Raw genomic sequence first — 18,322 nt, 5'->3', positions numbered from 1 at the left:
TAGAAAACTGGCTCTTAACATATGTTTATCAAATGTGTTGTGACTTTCCTGACACTAAAGCAAAAACATGTTAATCAGGAATAATTTATTCTTTATATAAAATGTTTGAGACTGTTGAGCCTTTTATCGGAATTTCATTTGGAAAATATCAGTCTTTCTACAGATTTATAACCTATGTTCCTCTGATTATAACCCAAACCATTTCTTAACCCTTTCGTTACTTAAGCAAACATTCAATTACATTTTACTGTATAGTAGAGTGGGCATAATATTTTTATGATCTAAAATAAAATATTTAATTCTCTCTATGTGACTAATATACTTTTCTATCTGTTCCAATTGAATGTGAAAAACTAGAACAACTTCTGCCTACGCTGTATTTCAACTATTCCCTCCAATTGTGAATGGTAACATTCCTATATTATTTTTTAAATCTAATACCTGAACATTTGGATTTGCATAGAGGATACGTTTGAAAGTGATTGTTTGATTTACAAAATACATTTTTATTATTCAGAAGAATTCTTTTTGCATGCTCGTGTAAAGTGCTTTAACTCCTTGCTTGAGGGGAAGTGAGGTTTATACGCAAGTTTTTAAAAACTGCTGAAGATTCAGGTTACAGGTGATAAAATCCAAATCAGACTAGCTTGAGCAAAGAACTTGCTTTTCTTGGCTTACATGATCAAAGTTCAGGAAGAGCGAAACGAAAATGCCATCAGAACTCACCTCCCGGCACCTCACACCTCCGCTTTTTCGCTCAAACCAACTTCACGTGTGGAGGAGCAGCCAGCACATGCTCGAAGACTTAGGATGGGAGAGTTCCACTTTGGAAAAGCCTGGAAGGAAGAATCCAGAGCAAGTAGCTAAGGTAGCAGCCAGGGGAGGGGTCCTGGGAGGGTCCTCCACGCTTCTGCCCCAGGACCTGTTCCGCAAACGTGCCACCTCTGAAAAGTTGGGCTCTTCTGAGTTTCCTGCAGAAGCTGATCTTCCATGGGACAGACGTCTGCTCGAGAGGAAAGCAAAGGAACGTGTTGGGAAAGTGGATAAATGAAAGCCTGGAAATTAATTTTAGGTACCATTTTCTCCAACCATAAATCTTACTAAAGTTAGAGAGTCACATAAAAACTGCCTAGATTTGAGGGGGAGCCATAAAGTTTCTCAAAGGCCCTACATGATCTGCATGTGAAAATAGTCTTCATGTGAAAATGGTGTCCCAGATGTTGGTCATCCATCTGCCTTCTCACCTCAATCCCACTTTCGCATCTGTGGTGTGCAGACAAACTAAAAACCTGTTCTTTGCCATGGGCCTTTGATTTCTTTAAAAGTAAGAAAATTGTTTTAGAGAAAGACATTTTCTAGGAACAGCTTTGTCTCTGGAATCTAAACCCTTGGCATTCCACAGCAGAGTCTCACCACCGTTCAGTGTGCTGGCAGCCATGTCTCTACCTTAGTTCTGCAGTTTCCACTGGAGGATCAGAGTAAGACACCGGCAAGGGATCGTGGTGGCCACCATCAACCACAGGGTCTGAGCCCGGGCATTTCTAACAAATAGGGAGCAGTGAGCTGCTGCTCTTTCACATTTAGCAGGTACGTAGAGAACTATTTTTAGGCCAACACGCAGGAGTAAGAAGTTGATACATGCTCACATTTTACAAGGTCCTAACTATTCCTTTCAGTTTAATCTTTTTTTTTTTTTTTTTGCATGCAATCTATGCTTCAGTAAACCCGGATCCGTTGTGCATGATTCTGAAGTTTCAAGTCAGCTTATTAAAAAGCCCGGGAGCTGCACTCACAGCTTCAGCTCAGCGTGTTGTTTCCGCACTTACTGTCCTTCAGGAAAAGTTTTTAAAAAACTTTCCTCCTCGGCCGTCTCAGACTCGGACTCCACAATCCACATTCCCGCAGGAGAAAAACAACTGGTTAGCGGCCTCTTGTCCTCAGCATGGAAGTCAGTGTCTACCTAGCACAGAAGTATTTTTCACTAGTTCTCTTTTACTTTTATACTAGTTTATGGTTTGCATGAACCTCGCAGCCTTCCAAGAGGCACTGTAACAGGCAGTGCCTCTCTCAAACCTCAAGAATTGCTGTCTTGAAAACCTCAGTGGTAAGACTTTGTGGGGAAAAGATGATGGAAGCCTGGGGGAATCAAGATGTTCAGTGAACCCATGAGAGCACTTAGATTTTTTTTTTTTTTACATTTGTATCAGTTGGATGCTTTCAACTGCAAGTAACATAAAACTAACAGTGACTTATACCTCATGACTTTTATTACTAAAGTGTAGAAATAGGTGAGTCTCAGGATTGGTTGGCAGCTTAACCCTTCATCTTTCCACTCTTACCTTCCTCTGTGTGTTAGCTCCCAACTTCACCCTTGGGATTGCCTGATCACAACGTGGCTGCCACAGCTCCAGGCATCACATCCTTGCACAGCAGCATCCAAAGCAAAAAGGGAGAGATGCACAAAAGGGCTCTTCTCATATGTCTGTCTCTTTTTAATCGGGGAGAAAGATCTTCCACCCTTCCCACAGAAGTCCTCACGTCTCATAGGCCAGGACTAGGTCACATGGTAGCAAGACAGGTTGCAAAAGGGAATGTTTAGCTTTTTCAGCCCCTCTGGTAGGAGGTGGGCAAGGAAGAAGGAGTCTGGAAATGGTTGTTGGTTGGCATTTAACAGTGTTGTTTACGATGTTCATGAAAATAAAACACAGGCTACAGACTAAACAGAGCTATACGACTAGCTTGATCTGAAATTCGAGTGGTTGCAGGAAGTGCAAAAAGTAAGTCTACATTGGGTAGAATTCGAGGTCGGGAAGGGATGTCTGGGGCACAGTCGGTGGCCCTCAGGCTTGTTCAGGGTGGGTGGACCTAGAAGGCATCATGTTCTCTACTGAACAATATGTTCTTTGTGAAATGCTGCAAATTACTGACGTATCTAATTGCTTCCTACAACACAGGAGAGGTGTACCTGCAGAAAGTCTGCTTCTGATGCATGTATGCAATTAAATCAAAAGGTCAGGGGTTCATGGAGAAAGAATGTAGCTGTTGAACCAAGCATGGCCAGTGAGATCTGGGTTTTCTGCATTAATATTTATGTGAATGCCTTTGCTTGGCTATGAACACCAGCAAGTGGTAGGAGGCAAATCAGTAGCAAGTCCACAAAGTTTAAGAAAACTCTAAAAGAAAAAGTGAAAGATGGAGAAAAGTCTATTAACTTCTTCCTGCCAATTAATAAAACCATGATTATTTTGTTTGGACAGCACAGTATCTTGGTCTGGTTGCTAAAGACCAGTTTTTACAGGCAGATAGTTTCACAACCACTAATATGATGAGTCAGGAGTCCTGGGCTTAGCCCCTTACCAGCCTTACCACTTGCTTCACTCTTGGGAAGCCATTTAACCTTGCCAATCCTTAGTGCCATATTTCTAAAATAACAACAATAATAATGATAATGGGAATAATTATAGAGCATTTGTTTACTGTCTTAACAGCCACAGTTCTAAAGCCTTTACATGCTCACTAAATCTTCATTGCATCCCTAGGAAGTGCGTACTATAATGATCTCTATTTTACAGATGAGGAAATCAAGGCAGAGAGAGTTGAAATAACTTGCCCGAGAGTACCCAGCTACCAAGTGGTGACTCCAGATTCAAACCCAAGGATTCTGACTCCAAAGAATAGAGACCCTACCCAACTGAGAGCACTTGGTAAGGATCAAGTGAGGCCAAACATGTGAACACGTTTTGTAAACTATAAAACCATACATGCATGGAAACATAATGTAGTCCATGTGTAATAACTGGAATCCTACTTACACCACCACCCAAACAAGTCCATTTCCCTTAGCATGCTCCCTAGCAGCCACCTCAGAGCACCGACACAGACGATGCAGTATCCCAGCAAAAGAACATAATCCTCTGAATGGCTAGTGTATAGATTGCAGTAGGTATTAGAGGAATATAGAGGACCTAGTGGACATAAGTGTTATACCACAGCAGCCCTTCATATAAATCCCAGGGTGATTGTGACTATTCACATTTTTCTGTGGAGGTCTTTCTATAAAAGGATTGGTATTGGCATGGAGCCCACTGTCCAAGCCTTAGATTCATCTAAAGTTTAGGCCTTAACTAATTCCTTACTGTTTAGTTCTGCACCCTTCTTTCTGTGACACGATCATTAACTAGGATATTTCATTCTTAATCAACCAAGTCAACCATCTGCAGCACTTTTCAAAAATTTCAGCCGCTTTTCAAGTTTCCCAGGAAGCTGGGCTGCCCAAATCCCGACCATGCCCTTGGGAATGTTCACATCCCTTCCAGATTCTGCTTTATTTGTATAAAACCTTTCTTGCCTCCTCTCAGCTTTCCATGGAAACCTTGTGTCTCGTCCTCTTCTCAAGCAAAGCAAGACTTTAGATCTCAAGGAGGTGGGAGGAAGAGTAGGCACACAGGGTACACCATGCTTTCACCCCAGATGTTTGTATATAATATACACACACACACACACACAACTGCAAAAGAATAGACACACAGGGCACACCATGCTTTCACCCCAAATGTTTGTATATAATATATACTATACACACACATACACAACTGCACAAGAATAGGCAAATCCACAGAGACAGAAAGGGGACTGATAGTTGCCTGGGGCTGGGGGGTGTGGGAAAATGGAGAGTGAAAGCTAATTCTACTATTTCTACAGGGTTTCTTTTTGGAGTGATGAAAATATTCTAAAAACCAATTTGGGTGATGGTTGTACAACTTGGTGAATGTAATGAGAACCACTGAATGGCACATTTTAAATGGGTAAATTATACGTTGAACTCTATCTCAATAAAGCTGTTTAAAAAAAAAAAAATGTCCACTCTACACCTCCAGTTTACAGATGAAGCACTGAAGCCTGAGAATTGTACCTTCGACTGCGCGGGTCACACAGCAGTGACCGGGGACCCAGGCTGGGATCTGAGGGGCCAGCTCCTCCTGTGGCCCCATCACTCCTGACTAGTCTCCGGAGATGATGCTTTGGTCGCTGTTAAATCCTAAATTACTTTTTATTAGGGTTCAGTGAGGACTAAATGACATAACCTAGTTGTCCACCTTATGTTTGCAACGTTTTATGAGGGGCAGAGTCGACTCCTGGTCAGCACAGGGACAGAATCAGAACTCCTCCATTTATGCGTTTGTCTCTCCAAAGACACTGTAGGCCCCCCCCCCCCCCCGCCACCCGCCCCGGGGCAGAGTCGGGACTTGCTCCGCTCTCATCCCCAGTGGCCAGCAAGATGCGTGTGGCAGCCAGGGTGGGGCGCGAGGGGACAGAGGCGGCCCATCCTGACCCCAGAGGCCTCTTCTAGGGAGCGAGTCAGCATGGGGCCAGAAGGGGGCGCTATAAAAGGCAGCGAAGCCCAAAGGTCAGCCATCCCGGGACCCCCATCTCCCCACTCTGACTGGACCTCGGTGATCCATCCCCACGCCCCCAACTCGGGCTCACCCAGGCCTGGGTAGGCAGGTAACTGTGTTTCACAATTCCCCAGCTGTGAACCGGCTTCTTAGGCTCCGGTTTCCTCCGAGAGATGCCCATCCTCCTCCCCCTCCCCTCCCCCTCCCCCTCCCCTCCCCCTCCCCCTCCCCTCCCCCCTCCCCTCCCCCCCTCGTCCTCCTGTCTCGGGCAGCGGCATCCAGGCGGTCCTGTGAGGGAGGGTGTGAGGACCTCCACGGAGAGCCAGGAGGCTGGGCGTGCTGGTCTGGGCACCGCAGAATCGCTTTGAGCTTTAGTTTCTTTGTCCGTAAAATAAAGAGGGTGAACCTGGTGCTTTTATTGTCCTTTCCAGACCCGTAACTCTGGTTCTAAAGCACTTCAGTCTTGGAATGCGGGCACCCCAGGACCCAGGACTCATGGAACGATAAAATGTAAGTGTTTAAGGAAGAGACCTTCCATTAAAGAATGCCCATTACAAACAATAAAAGTAACATAGGATAGCAAAAAGGGGAGCCTTTTTCTTCTTTTTTCAACTCTAACTCATTCTCATTTACCGCCAACATTGCCCTGAATCTCTATCATTTGTTAAAACTTAACGCCTCCAAGAAGCTGCCTGGATCAACTCCACTGCTGTCTGTGTTCCTCCCTGTGGCTTGGTTAGGAACGTGGCCTCCAGAGCCAGGCTGCTGCGGTTTGAATCCTGTGTGACCTTGGGCAAATGACTTAAGTGAGTGCCTCAGTTTCCTTCTCAGTAAAAAGGGATAATAACAGAACCTACTTCACAGGGTCATCGTGAGGATTCAGTTAGTTTATATATCAATACATAAGTACCCACTACCTAGAAACAATTTGTGTTAGCACAGAATTGAGTGTATTTTCCACATGTTGACATGTTTTATAGTTGCTTCCAAACATCTTTGGAAGAACTGTCCTCTAACTGGTGTAAAAATTCTGATGGAGGACTTTCTCCTAATTTGAAACAGATTGCTCTGGGAAGCAGCAAGCATTTACCAAAGACTCTGTGTGTGCAGGGCATTATTTTGGCACTGGGAAAGGACACCAGTTAGAGGACAAAGTCCTCCATCAGAATTTTTATCAAGGATGATCCGCCCTTATTGTCAACTCGGATGTTTGTTGGAGAGTTGTCACCTTCTTGTTTGCCTTGTTCCTCTGAAGCCTTGTTTCATATTTTGCCTGAAAGTGTCCTGTAGCTGTGCCACCCTGGTACCTCCGGACTGCTCTGTACTGGGCTTCAGATTACAGGTTAAAATTAGCCTCCTCACTGTCTGAGGGGGACCAAAGCAGGCAGGAGTACAGTGGGAGTGGACGGGGTGGTGGGCTAGAGGTGAGAGCCCCCCTCAAATGTTGGCATCCACTGAGGGGGCACGGGGCCCAGGGATCCCCAAGGTTATAAAAATCCTGAATTCATGTCATGGCTCATGTGTCTTTGCAAAGGTCTGCCGCTGCTATGTTTTAGCAGCATTGACAACTAGAATCCTGCAGATTGTTCCTTTTGTGATTATAAACTGTCTCTGGAGTAGCATGATGTGGGCGGCTGCAGTTTATAGAACTACTTGGACGAATCAGCCTGCTCCTCAAAGGAACACTCGCTTTACAGTCTTCCAGGCTCTTTCTTGCAAAACAACATGATATGTCAGTCTGTTTGGGAAGAAAGGAGAAGAGAAAGGGCATCATCCAACTTAGGGACATGAAGAAATACCAGAGCACAGGCCAGCCCTGAATAGAATTCAGCAGGAACTGTCTTTTATGCATCTCCCTCTCTGCTCTCTGGGCCTTCTCCTCATCCCATGGTCTCCATTCTTCTGTCAGACGCCCACTCCCTTCATGTATTCTCAAGACCCTAACCCACCAAAACCAAACCCCAAACCCTCTACTCTCAGGAAAAGTGCAAATCTCACCCTTTCATGGCTTCATTATAAGGGTGGGCTTTGACAAAAACCAAGGAGACCTGGGTTCAAATCCACACTCTTCTGCTTCCTAGTTGTCTAAACTATTGCAAATTGCCTGACCTCTCCTATGTACAATACAGGTCATAACACTCACCGTACCTGGTAGTGTGCTTTCAGCTGCAAGTAGCCAAAAAGCAAACTCAAGTAGGTTTAACCAAAAGGAGACATATTGACCCACATAATCGGAAGTTCAAAGATGGGACAGGCTGACTGAACCCTGGTGTCAGGGGCCCAGGTTTCTTCTGCATCTCTGCCTTCCATCCTCAGTGTCAGCTGCATCTTAAGACTGGCTTCTTTCACAATCAGGGTGGCTGCCAGCGGGACAGAGAGGGCAATGCCCTCGACCAAGAACTGATAACTGATACCAAGGGAATGCTATGTGCTGATTGGCTTAGGCCTGGGTTCTTAAACCAATTACCAGCAAGATAGGGACATGATTACCATGATTGGTATACAGACCAGTGGTTCTCAAACTAGAGCATCATCAGAATTACCTGAAGGATTTATTAAACCACAGAAACTCAGTGCCAGAGTTTCTGATTCAATAGGTCCAGAGAAGAGCCTGAGAATTTGCCTTTCTGACAAGTTCTGAGATAACACTGTAGCTGCTGGACCTCTCTTTGAGAACCACTAACATAGACTAATCAGGGCTACCCCCGGACTGGGGTCAGTTCTTCAAATTGCACAGTGAAGAAAGAGCAAAATGGATGTTGCAGAGTTAACTGTGATATTCAAAATCTTGTGGAGTAAATGGGGAGATTGTTACAGTAATCTATTGCTGTGTAACAAAATGCTCCAAAACGTAGTGGTTTAAAACACCAATTTATTACTATTTCTACTAGTTCTATGGATTGGCTGGGCTCAGCTGGGCAATTGTCACTTAGGGTCTCACATGTAGTTGTAGTCAGATGTTGGTTGGGGCTGGAATCACCCAATGGCTACTTTGAGCTGGATGCCCAAGATGGCTTCTTCATTCACATGCCTGGTACCTGGTGTGGGGTGGCTGGAATAGCTGAGGACTGGCTGGGCATCTCTTTCTCCATTCAGCCACCCCACATGGTTCGCTTGGGCTTCCTCACAACATGGCAGTTTTAGCATAATTGAATTTCTTTTTTTTTTTTAACTGAAGTATAGATTATTTACAATGTTGTGTTAGTTTGAAGTGTACAGCAGTGATTCGGTTTTATATATATACATATATATATATATATATGTTCTTTTTCAGATTCTTTTCCATTATAGGTTATTACAAGATATTGAATGGAGTTCCCTGTGCTATACAGTAGGTCCTTGTTCTTTACCTATTTTATATATAATAGTGTGTGTATGTTAATCCCAAACTCCTAATTTATCCCCCCTCCTCACCAAGAATTGGATTTCTCACATGATGATTGACTTTCCCCAGAGTGACCGTCCCAAGAGACTGAGGCAGAATCTGTAAGACTTCTCCTAATCTAGGCTTGGAAGCCACAGAGTGTCACTTCTGCCCTATTCTACTAGTTACATGTGAGTCACAGGGCCAGTCCAGATTCAAGGGAAGGGCACTGCACAAGGGCGTGAATGTGCAGAGGCAAGGGTCATTGAGGGGCCATCTCAGGGACCAGATACCCCAGGGATTAAAGGAGATCATTCATGTAAAGTCCTGAATATGAATGTAAGTGAAGCACTTACCATAAGTCAGTGCTCAGGAAATGAGTATTATTATGATTGCTGTTCTTTTCAGGGGACTTTGCTTGTTACAATTGCTCTGTTAATTTAGGAATTTAAGGCTTTCTCAACTAGCAAAGGATTTTCAGGTGCTAGCCAGCAGGTGAGGTAATATTTTCTCAGCGAGTGATCTTTCCAGGGTCCCCCAAAACCATACCCACAAGTAACTATTTCCTTAACCAGGAGTAAGACCCTGCACTCCCAAGTATTTCCACGATACAGAGGAAAGGTACCTTTTCTGTTGGCTTCCACATGGCTCCTATACTAGAATGTTGGCTTTTGATGAGGCTCCTACAGACTGGCTGATTTTACTGGTAATTATGACAGCTCTTTTTTTTTTTAATATAAAGTTTTTTTTTTTTAATTTTTATTTATTTCATTTTTGGCTGTGTTGGGTCTTCGTTGTGGTGCGCAGGCTTCTCATTGCAGTGGCTTCTCTTGTTGTGGAGCATTGGCTCTAGGCACGCAGGCTTCAGTAGTTGTGGCTCACGGGCTCTAGAACGCAGCACAGGCTCAGTAGTTGTGGCGCACGGGCTTAGTTGCTCCGCGGCATGTGGGATCTTCCTGGACCAGGACTCGAACCCCTGTCCCCTGCATTGGCAGGCGGATTCTTTACCACTGAGCCACCAGGGAAGCCCTATGACAGCTCTTTTATTCTGTTTAGTACTTCGGTAAAAGCTAGTCCACCGATGTCCTTATTCACATTTCAGTTACAGAAAGTCTCTGGAACAACAGCTTATACAGTTACTCTGTATCATTCCCAGTCAGGCACCTCCACTCGGAAGACAAATACATCTTCCCAATTTGAACAACACTTCCCATCACTTAGCTCCAGAATAGTCTGGTAGATAGAACAATTTTTCTTATTTCTGCCAAACATGTACCTATATATCTTAACTTTCTACTTACCAGGTTGTTTTCCCCCTTTCCTTCAGAGCATGAGAGTGAGTTGGGTTTTTATTCAACTGCATGACCCAGAGAAACTTGAGGGGCTCTCCGTTTCTGCGTGTTGTTGGGAGTCAGGGGGTGGGGGGAACAGGTGCAATCTAGAAGAATCTACAGGTTCAGAGGGAAGAAGCAAGGGGAACCTGAGGAACTGGAATGTTTCGTCTGTCAGCTAGTGTACCCCTGCAGCCCTGCCAAGCTCTGATGTGTTTAGACTTGAACTTCACAGGGAAGGTCGCATAAAAGCAAGTTCCTGGGATTTGTTCTGTGGTCTGAGTAGGCTGGAGTTTTCTCACTGAGCTATTTCTGTATAAAAAGCTGTCTGGAACCATCTGAGAGTCACTAACCACTGCAGTTTACTGTAATATATTTTCTAGTCACTTTCTGTTGCATCATTTCCCCTCCATCTTATGCTTAAGAGAATGACCGTGTGTGTGCTTGTGTATGTCCGTGCGAGTGTGTGTTGTGTGTGTTCCAAAGTTATGTTACCATGGAGAGTTATTTGGGAAAGGCGTCTTATGCACCACTTCAGCTGACGTATAAAACTGCATTTCAGAAATCAAAGCTCCTCTTATATGCATAGACTCTGCCTGGAAGGACACGTGAAGAAGTGGTAAGAGTAGCTGCCTCTGGGGGAGAGAACTAGGGGGTCAGTGGCTGAGGGAGACTCACTCTTCACTGTGTATTATTTAATTTTTTTTTACCATGAGCGTGTAATACTTTTTAAAAATGAAATCTGGAGATTCAGTGCCAAGGCTTCTTTTGGAAAATATTCACTGACTCACATGTTCCCTTTGACTCCTGTACTCAGCTCCCCGGGAAGAATTTGGGAATCTCTGAACAATCATGGGCTGAATATTGAAGGTGGAATCTGTCTGCCTTCTTGGGTGCACATGACACATCTTCAAGGATACTTTCCTCACCCCTGTCCATTGGGATGGATAAAGGGTGTTGAGTGGAGATACCATGTCTGTCAGATTCAATAGTAATCAATAATGGCTTTAAACACATTCTTCCTGACAGTATCACAAAGAACACGCAGCCCGTGGTGAACGTAACAGCCCACTGACTGCTGGGAGTGAAAATATACATGATGCCTGAGGTCTGTCAAGCCAACATAAAATGGCTCATCCAGGTTGGACAGGGGAACTCCACACCTGGTCATGTAGAAGAATGAACACTTTCATAAACACTTTCATAATGTGTCTACACATGTTTTGATTCCCCAACAGATGATGGCTCTGACTTCAGAAGTTGTGGTAACCTTATTGTGTATGTTCATATTCTCTGTGCTGAACGGATGACCCACTTCCAAACCAAGAGTACAAATTACAGATGAACATCCCAACTGCATTTCATTTTCCAGCCTCACTAGACTGGGAGTCCATGAAAATAAAGAGTGTCAACACAGCACCTCTCATGGACGGTAGGTATTCAATGTGGGCTAACTGGATTGTGCTGGATGCAGTTCTGTTCACTGGAAATCATTAGCCAGCTCAGGAGGGAGGAAAATGGAATGAAAAAGAAAAACATTGCCCATCACAAAAATAACTCAAGAACTGTGCAGTCTGCCAACATTGGTCATTTGTGTTGAACTTGCTTTCAGCACTCTGTTAAATATACCACACCCTACCGCGGAAGCGATTATTCCTTTCCTTTTGAGTAGCAAAGTAATGGGAACTAGAAAAACTTCTGTGAATTTGGCAAGGGTTGGGGTAAATGTTTCCAGTCAATCTGGCAAAGGTGAGGGTGGCAGAGGGAAATCCATCTATTCATAGTGCTTTAGTGTCACCTGTTCATTAAAGGCTACCTTTTGGAGGTTGAAGCCATGCTTTCCTGTACCCGAGACAATGCCTGGACCTCGTATACTTGGCTGACAACGTAATTTTGCTGCACAGGTTATTGTTGTATTGTTCCAATATGTTTGAAATGATCATGGAATTTCATGTAATGCTGAACGTGTTCCCTTGGGAAACACTTTATTTTGCACATAGAGCCACCCGGTCTGAAAGTTCCCTGCTGGGAACATTGTGCTACTCCATTGAACACAATGGGGCAGATGTTTCAGAGGATTTCAGTACAGTTGAGAGAAATTTGCTGACTGCCAGCCATGTGGCAGACCCTTCCATGAGTTTTTCACGTCTTCATGTGTTGTTGACAGCCACTCTGTAAGGCTGACGTCATTGACTGCTGTCCAAGGGCGGAAGCTGGAGCACAGGGAAGTGAGTGCTGCAAACCCAGGCCATCCTGGTCCAAATGCAAACTTCTTTTCCTATAGCAGTGACACTGACATCCAATGCCTCTTTGAGGCTGAAGATCAAGGTGTGCTTATAGTTTGGACATGGCTTTCAGGGAGGATGCCCAGACCATGGATGGGGCATTGATGAGAATGAGAACTTGGATTTTTTTTTGGGGGGGGGGGTCCACTCATTGATAATACAATGGCATCTGGAGAGTTAGAGGTGGGATTCCTGCTAATCTAATAGCAAATATATAGAGACTGCACTATAGAGGCAGGATTGCAATCTCTAGAAAGACTGAGGAGGAGGTAACAGGGCAGCCCCTTAGTCATGGAGGATATAAGGTTTCATGGCTGGACTTCCCTGCTGGCACAGTGGTTAATAATCCGCCTGCCAATGCAGGGGACACTGGTTCGAGCTCTGGTCCGGGAAGATCCCACATGCCACAGAGCAACTAAGCCCGTGCACCACAACTACTGAGCCTGCGCCCTAGAGCCCACGAGCCACAACTACTGAGCTCGCACACCACAACTACTGAAGCCTCGCACCTAGAGCCTGTGCTCCGAAACAAGAGAAGCCACCGCAATGAGAAGCCCACGCACCACAATGAAGAGTAGCCCCCGCTCGCCGCAACTAGAGAAAGCCCACGCGCAGCAACAAAGACCCAACTCAGCCAAAAATAAATTAATTAATTTTAAAAAAAAGTTAGACAAAAAAAAAGAGCTTCATGGCTTATGTCCTTGACTCAGAATCAAGGGATCAAAGGGTTCAAGATGGAAACCCACAGGGAATATGACAACAGCCAATGACTAGAACCAGGTCAGAGCGAGACCAGCACTGGCCTGCTGTGTGGCAGGCACTATTCTAGTTATCACGGAAATAGCCATGAACAAAACAGATGAAGTCCTTGCCCTTATGGAGGTAGAGTATAAAGAGAGAAAATAAATAAACAAGTAGTTAACAAATACTGATAAATAACATAGAAAACAGTTCAGCCAACTAAGGGGGATAGAAATTTTGTTGATGGTGGTGCCTGCTATTTTACATAAGGTAGTCAGGAAGGGCCACTCGCTATGGGACACGTGAGCTGAGACTTGAAAGCAGTGAGGGAGCAGGCTGTGCAAATATCTGGGAGAAGAGATTTACAAGCAGAAGGAACAGTAACTGCAAAAGCCCTGAGGCAAAAGGGTACTTGTGGCGTTGGAGGAATAGCAGAGATGGGTTTCCCAGGTCGGGTTCCCCAGGGAACAGTGTCTGAGTTGGGGATTAGCACACAGGTTGTTTATTAGGGAACGCTCTTGGGGTCAGCCTGTAGAAGGGAAGGGAGGGCAAGAAAGCAAGACTGGGCAGAAGAAGAGGAAGAGCTGTGATGGTCTCAACAAACGCCTCAGACCACCAACGGAGAGTTCTGGAGATAGGATGACCCTTCAGAGCTGCCCCACGTTGAGCAGAGGGGGCTGAGCCCTCGCACCCTGGTGTCCATCAGCCGTGGCTGCCACGGGAAAGGGGCGGGACGGGGTGGGGGGCCGTGTCTCCTCCTCCGAGGCATCCTCAGTGCCTGTGGGCTGTCAGCCAGCGCTAAGCCCTCAGTTCTTGAAGGTTCTGGGTGGCCCCTCCCACCATCCACTGCATGCTGGTGTGATTGGAGCAGAGTGGGCAAAGAAGCAGTGACAGAAAACGAGCTCAGAGAGGTGTCCAGGGGCCAGGTGGCGAAGGCCCTTGTAGGGCTTGGTGAAGACTTGGACTTTTATTCCACTGGAGGTGGGAAGCCATTGAAGGTTTTTTGAAAGTAATGCTAAGCTCTAGCTTATGTTTTAACCTGCTCGCTCTAGCAGCTAAGTGGAATCGACCGTAGATGAGCAAAGGGGGTGGGGGGGGAGGGTTAGGAAGACTCATTCAGAGATACTTGCGATAAAGAGGTTACGATGGTTTAGATCAAAATGGTACTGTAGGTGGTGGTTGTGAAAAGTTGTTGGATTTTGGATATATTTTGAAGGTAGAGCCAATAGCATTTGCTGATGGATTGGATGTGGGGTGTGAGTGAGTGAGAGGAAAAACAGAGAAAACTCTACTGTCCTCTGGAGTCTAGGACACTAGAGAGGCTGGAGCCACCGTTCACTGGCATGGAGAAACCTGTATGTATTAGTTTCCTGTTGCTGCTGTAACAAATTGCCACAGACTTAGTGGCTTAAAACAACATAAATTTACTCTCTTACAGTTCTTGAGATCAGAAGTCTAAGGTCAAGGTGTTGGGAGGGTTATGTTCCTTCTGGAGGCTTTGGGGAGAATACATTTCTTTGCCTTTTCCAGATTCTAGAGGCTGCCTGCCTTCCTTTGCTCATGGTCCTTTCCTCCATCTTCAAAGCACATCATTCCAACCTCTGGTTCTGCTGTCATATCTCCTTTGTCTCTCTGTAACTCTGATCCTCCTGCCTCTATCTTATAGGACTCTTGTGATGACATTAGCCCCACCCACATAATCCAGGATAATCTCACCATCTCAAGATTCGTAACTTGATCACATCTGCAAAGTCCCTTTTGCTATGTAAGGTGACATGTTCATAATTCTAGGGATTAAGACATGGACATATTTGGGGGGCCATTATTCACACTGCAGAAAGAGCTGGATTTGCAAGGTGGAATCAGAGCTTAGCTGTGCCTATGTTAAATTTGAGATATCTTGTAATATCCAAGTGGAAACATCAAGTCAGCAGTTGGATAAATGAGTCTGGAGTTCAGAGGAGAGGTCCCAACTGAAATATGAATGCGGTAGTTTTCACAATATATTTAAAGCCACATGACCAAAGATATCACTTAGGGACTGAATGCAGAAGGAGGAGAGGAGAAGTCCTAGGACTGAGTCTTGGAATATTCCATTGGTTGGGGATCCATAGAAGAGGAGGAACCAGCAGAGAATGACAAGGGCGGCGGGAGAAGCCTGAGAGAATGGTGGTCCAGAGGCCAAGCCAAGAAAGGGGTTCACAGCAGAGAGAACAGTCAGCTGCTGAGAGATCAAGTAAGATGAGGACTGCGCAGCACCCATCAGACTTGGCTGGTGACCTTGACATGAGCAGTTCAAGGCCGTGGTGGGATGAAAGACTGACTAAAACGGGTTCAAGAGATAAAGGGAGGAAAGGAATTGGAGACAACTGGTATCAACAACCTTCTGAGAGTTTTGTTGGAAAGAAGAGCAAAGAAATGGGTCAGTAGCTGGAGTGAGTTTGGGGTCAAGAGAAGGCTGATGAGCCTAGGGTCTTCCAAGGACAGCTCTAGTTCCAGAGTCTGGACTGGGCGAAGTCTGTGGGTGAGCACAAAGGGGGCCCACCTGAAGCTTGGAGAGGAGCGGAGGAGGGGGCCAAGCAAATCCTGCTGTGATAAGTGACGGGAGCAAGGAAAGACTAATACAGATGTGCCTCTCTTTGTACATGACTATCTTCCTACAGATGCTGAGAAGCTGGATATGAATTGAGGCTTTTGGAAAATTTGATCCTATTTTAACTACACAGGAAATTATTTAGAGGGCACAGGGGTGATTTTTTAATGTGGAAAATCCTTTCCAAATGTAACTATTATGAGAATGTCCATGTATCAGTTTTCCCAAAAACTGAGTACACCTCTCATTACACTTTTAGTTCCCCACCAATATCTAGTATGAAAGGAAATATAATTATATAATATTTTCTTCAAAGGATGGATCTTAAACTTTTTTTTTTTCAACCGAGGCGATCACAGTGCAATCGTGAGATGATAGAATGGCACGTAGTTTGAAAAAGCTAAAACACGGGGCAGGAAAGTAATTTTCCAGATGTCACTGAATAAACCTGGCCAAGCCTGGCAATGAAGCAAGAGAACAGGAATTCAGGGCCAGAAGGCCAGTTGCCCTCAGGACCCAAGGGAGATAGATGCACATTAGGAGCCATAACGGGGGTGGGGGGGTGTTAAAAATTCAAGGACCAGAGTCTAATATACAAACAGGACCTGGATAGCAGCCTGGGGCACGGGGACAGAAGACACCCCAGAATGCCTGCAGCGTGGCTGGGCTAACAGCTTTGGTTTACATTAAGGAGATGGTGCCCCCCACCCGTGCTTGGAGACTCAAGGCTATAGAGTATCACCTTGGAAATGAGATCTTCAAAATCAGCCAGATATACCCAGAGAAAACCATAATTCAAAAAGATACATGCACCCCAATGTTCACAGCAGCACTATTTACAGTAGCCGGGTCATGGAAGCAACCTAAATGTCCATCCACAGAGGAATGGACAAAGAAGATGTGGTGCATATATACAATGGACTATTACTCAGCCATAAAAAGGAATGAAATTTGGTCATTTATGGAGACATGGATGGACCTAGAGACTGTCATACAGAGTGTAGTAAGTCAGAAAGAGAAAAACAAATATTGTATATTAACGCATATATGTAGAATCTAGAAAAATGGTATAGACGAACCTGTTTGCAAAGCAGAAATAGAGACACAGACGTAGAGGACAAATGTATGGATACCAAGGGGGAAAAGGGGGGGGTGGGAAGAATTGGGAGATTAGGATTGACACATATACATTATTGATACTATGTATAAAATAGATAACTAATGAGAACCTACTGTATAGCACAGGGAACTCTACTTAATGCACTATGGTGACCTAAATGGGAAGGAAGTCCAACAGGGAGGGGATATGTGTATATATATGGCTGATTCATTTTGCCGTACAGTAGAAACTAACACAACATTGTAAAGCAACTATACTCCAATACAAATTAATTTAAAAAACAAAATCAGCCGGCCTCCTCAGGACCTTTGACGCACTGTTCCCTCTGCATGGCCGACTCAGCCCTTCCCTGCACCCCTGGCTGACTCTTCCTCATCCTTCAGGTCTCATCTGAAATGTCACTTGGTCAGGAAAGCCTTTTCTGAGTGCCCCAGCCAGCCTCGTTCCACCTGAATCCATTTGCAGGGCCAATTAATTTGAAAGCTACAAATATTTTTTCTATCCCAACCTTAGAATAAAATTTTTAAAAAATGTTTTAAAGAAGGTGAGCATCTCATTCTAATCAGGTATCGTTGAGGCCATGACCAATGCTTTGTGAGCTAGGCCAATTGTGTAGACGCTGGAGCCCAATATAAGATTCTGGGCCCTTCCAGGTCTCGGAGTTAAGGTCCATAATGCTTCTGCCCGAAGCGCTCTTCCTACAAAGGTCTAGAGAGCCTGCTCCCTTTTTTCTCTAAGTCTCTGCTAAGCATCGTCAGCCCGCATTCCTGAACTCTCCACAAAGCATGGCAAATGCACCCAGGCTACCCCATCCCCATCCCTCTAACCTTGGTTTGTGTTTCTCCACAGCCTCTGCTGGCATTTTCACATGTCTGTTTATTGGCCAACTTCCCCCTTCCCATGAGGGCAGGGAGTGTCTTGTGCGCTGTTGTATCCCCAGGGCCTGTCGAGGAACAAGTGCTTGATAAATATTTGTTGAATGAATGAGTGGATTAGTCAATGTCAGACAACGGGGAGGGCAGGCAGGACACTGACCTGCCCATCACACCCCAGCCCCTAGCCCCCGGTCCCCAGGCCTCCAGGTAAGGAAAATCCTCCAGACTTCCCCTCACCTCCTTTCGTTGCTTTTTCTGCAGCATGGAGGTGGTCTCCTGGCCTCTTCTCCATTTCTTGGTTTGGTTCTCACCTTGTCCTGGCCCTGATTTCCCCGTACCTCTTGGATGAAAGCAAGGCTCTGGCAGCCTGTTCACGCACTGCTGTTCTCCAGCTACTCCCCTCTGGCTCCATCCCGCCAGTGCTGAACATCGTACACCTCTTTATCTATTTTCACATTTTATGGCTCATTTGTAATAAAAATGGATTAAAATAAGTCTGCCACTGATTGGCTCCAATTTTTACATAAAAGAAACAAACTCAATGGCTCTATAATTCTAAAGAAGTCCTGATTTTAGTTCATTAGGGCTGTCCTCTCTGAGTTGGCCTAATTTAAGAC

General features: G+C 45.1%; 1 long non-coding RNA gene across 1 annotated transcript; it reads left to right on the top strand.

Annotated features, from left to right (window-relative positions):
* Positions 1-1,878: 1,878 nt before the first annotated feature.
* On the top strand, positions 1,879-18,055 carry LOC133094306 (uncharacterized). The gene is made up of 5 exons (XR_009701447.1): positions 1,879-1,948; positions 3,573-3,704; positions 5,828-5,906; positions 11,330-11,523; positions 17,967-18,055. It is a non-coding gene; the product is annotated as an uncharacterized LOC133094306 (long non-coding RNA).
* The last annotated feature ends 267 nt before the right edge of the window (positions 18,056-18,322 follow it).

The sequence above is a fragment of the Eubalaena glacialis genome, chromosome 7 (genome assembly GCF_028564815.1).
Source record: "Eubalaena glacialis isolate mEubGla1 chromosome 7, mEubGla1.1.hap2.+ XY, whole genome shotgun sequence".
NCBI lineage: Eukaryota > Metazoa > Chordata > Mammalia > Artiodactyla > Balaenidae > Eubalaena > Eubalaena glacialis.
Note: the sequence above shows the minus strand (reverse complement) of the source record. Positions and strands in the feature narration are given on the sequence as shown.